The following is a 3497-nucleotide window of genomic DNA, read 5'->3' on the forward strand; positions in this document are numbered from 1 at the left end:
GATTTTTATGTAATAGACAAACATGTCGACAAATAACACCACATCAGTTGAGGAGAGTTATTAGAAATAAGATGAGACGAATTGAACAGTGCATACCAAATTATGTGGACTAACAGAAAACAGTAATATTTAAATATTATTTTGTTGTGAAACTCATTTCTGGTATAATAAAAAATATATATAATTTGCTTGTCCTATTGTGAGCACCCTGTATGAGTGAAATCAATGAAACTGCATGGATATACTTTCGGTTAATAAAATTATGAAAAATATCTTGAAAATATTTTCCACTCTTAATACAGGATACTCTGCAATACGTGGAATTTTTCGAAGTTTGCACCTATTTTGTGAACACCCTGTAAAAGCTATAATAATGAAACTTTGTATTTAGGTGAGGTGTGATCAAATCGAAAATGCTATCAATTTTTTCTTGAAAAAATGCCTAATATGTTTTTTAATTTTTGAGGGTCCTTTCTTAATGATTGTAGGCCGTAGAAAAGATCACATGTCAAAAAATATAATATCAAAAAGTAGGCCTTTTTCCTAAATACGGAGGTGTCCCGACTTTAAGTGAAACACACTGTACATATGTACATAGATTCGCGCATTACAGTATTTTGTCGATTTATGAAGGAATCACCAATCCTAGTAATTCAGTATACGCCATTTCATCTATTCTCATATAATTACGCCAATCGTCGGGATCTTCTCTCAAATCCTTCATTAAATTTATATGTGAATGTATATTTCTGTTCAGAAGCCATTTTTTGACCAGTTTGAACGATGACGTCTATTTATTATTTTTTTTTACTAATGTAAAATAGAAAGAGGCTAATACCAAAAATTCTTCGCTTGAATACATATTCCTACTACCTGAGAAACGTACTGATTGCTGCCTGCAGTGTCTGCAGCCTGCACGGTCTTACCTGCATCGTGTGGCCACAACACAGTATTCCGTGTTTATTGCGCAAACCATACCGTGCAGGCAAGTCGCTGTCGTGTAGCCGCCGCATAACAATGGGACAGATCTTTTGGAAGACACAGAAAAGAGGAAATAGTAAAATGAAAAATAAACTTACATAATACGTACATTTTAATTTTGCGAAAATTTTAATCTTTGATCCGAAATCATCCATGTCATTCAAATTTAATTGATTCAGTTCATCATTGCGACATGCACTCGCAACATCAAATATTAACGCAACCTAAAAAGGAAAAATTAATATTTAGATATTTTAAAATTTTCACATCTAAACGTACGTATCTTATTCATTAAATATATATTAGCTGGTGTTTGAGTAATAAACATTTCAAGTTGTTTATTTGATAAAACTTTTTACTTCTTTGGTTTATAATTGCCACCTTGACGTTTCAGGAAAACACGTAATTTCAAATATTTTGATATATCAATGTCTTCCTTCGTACTAATGTAAGTGTTGTTCTCAATATGGAGTAATTTGACCATAACCAGATGCATTCAACATTGTAGATAAATCGGAAAAGTATAACATATATGGATCGGGAGGTCGTATTTTTCTCAAGGTAAGGCAGTCTTGAGACGTTTGTAAGGGAATTCGTACTTTTCCCTAGATTTGTTCGATAATAAATTTAGTCACATTTTTTGCAGCTACTACTAACTCTAGTGGTATCCCAGACACCTGAACATCATCACCACCGTCCATTTTAAATATTTTTTAATATTTTTTATCACTTAGATAATATACAGGGTGATTCAGTCATAATGTCATTAATTTTAAGAGCAGAAAAATGAGTATAATACGATGGTGTGATTAAAAAAAATAAATGCATATTTAAGCTGAAAAAAACCCCCTTTTCAGGCTGTTACTGACCGGCTGACGTCAGCCGGCTACGATATGAACAAAGCGACCTAGATGCAATGTTGCCATATTTATATATTTTCGCACATATAAAGACAATATATAAACGGTTTGCTCACGTCAGCCAATAATAATTTAAAACGCTATAAATTATTTTTTTATAATTATGCAATCAACATATTAAATTGTTATTGTTGCCCAGCAAGAACCTCGAGGAGCTCTGAGCATGACTTGCCAAAATCATTTTTTATTAACATCATAGTGATAATTTTTTAATTTGCTGTAAGCCTTCTAATAAAAATTGAAAGTAACGCGGCCCATTCAGATGTACAGGTAGAAAATGCGGCCCAATTAAACGATCGCCATATACTCCTGTCCATACATTGACACCCAACCTCCTCTGAAAGCTAAACCGACGAGTAGTGTGCGGGTTTTCATCTGACCAAATGTGACTATTATGGCTGCAAAGAAATTAGCTCTGTTTCACTTTAAATAAAATTTAATATTGAAATTACAAAACCCCAAGAGTTCAAATAATTTAAATTTCATTTCATAACCATTTCAATTTCATTACAGAAATAATGACATAAAAAACCAACACTCACTAGATAAATTATAAAGAGAGGGTGAAATGTATGTAGTATTTAAATATTGACTGTAAGTAATAGAAGATAAAAATACAATCGGACGGAGACAAATAAACAACTCGGTACGTATTTCCGACCTAGGTTAACCTGTGTCGAGGTCAATAACCTTCTAATTTGCACGTGTGCACTTTAGTAGGATCGTATTCCATGCAAAGTAGAGCAAAAAGTTGTCGGTCTTTTATCAAAGGAAAATCGTGTCATCAATGAATAGGGATGATTGTTTTCGAATGTACGGTTATTACAATTTATCATTTTTAATATTATTAACGTTTTCACGTTTTATAATTTATTATGTTAAATAATACACAGTTTTAGTATTTCAATTTATTATTCAATATGCAGTTGCGTATAACCAAAGTTTACATAATAAATGTAAACTTTAGTGTAAATCTAAACTTTGGTGTAACCTAGGTAGGCACTTATTGTTTTTGAGAAAGCAATACTTATGTTTTTTACCTGTTTAAAATGCCAGCACGAGTAAAACAGCATTCATCCGTCCAGAACACTTTGTTAATAAAGTTCTGCTGCACTTAGGAACCAATTGCAAAATTCAAGACGATTGGGGAAATCAGCTGGATCTATAGCTTGAACTTTTTGAAAATGTGTTATGTTAACTCCTTTGCGGGAAAAATGCGGGAAATATGGAGGCTGGTAGATTTGAATAAACGCTTTAAATTGTTAGGTAATGGTTTTGTAACCGTGTGTAGTGTATTTTGTATATTCGGGTATTTAGTGTGCCGACTTTTTTTTATTTGATAAAATACAGTGTGCCTTCAAACCTCTGCTTTATTTATTTTCTTTTAACGAAAGTTGACTTCGAGAAGTCAGGCTTGTTAAAACATTTTGCACTATATTATTAAAATTAGTTATAATAAAATGCAGCATGATCCTTTATTTACTTGGATTTTATTGGTTTCATACATATGTATCCGTATACTAAAGCGGATTAATTAAATATGAACACAGATTATGATGTGAACTTGGCAACGCTGTTCGCTTCAGCTGACGATTT

The sequence above is a fragment of the Anoplophora glabripennis genome, unplaced genomic scaffold (assembly GCF_000390285.2).
Source record: "Anoplophora glabripennis isolate ALB-LARVAE unplaced genomic scaffold, Agla_2.0 scaffold514, whole genome shotgun sequence".
Lineage (NCBI taxonomy): Eukaryota > Metazoa > Arthropoda > Insecta > Coleoptera > Cerambycidae > Anoplophora > Anoplophora glabripennis.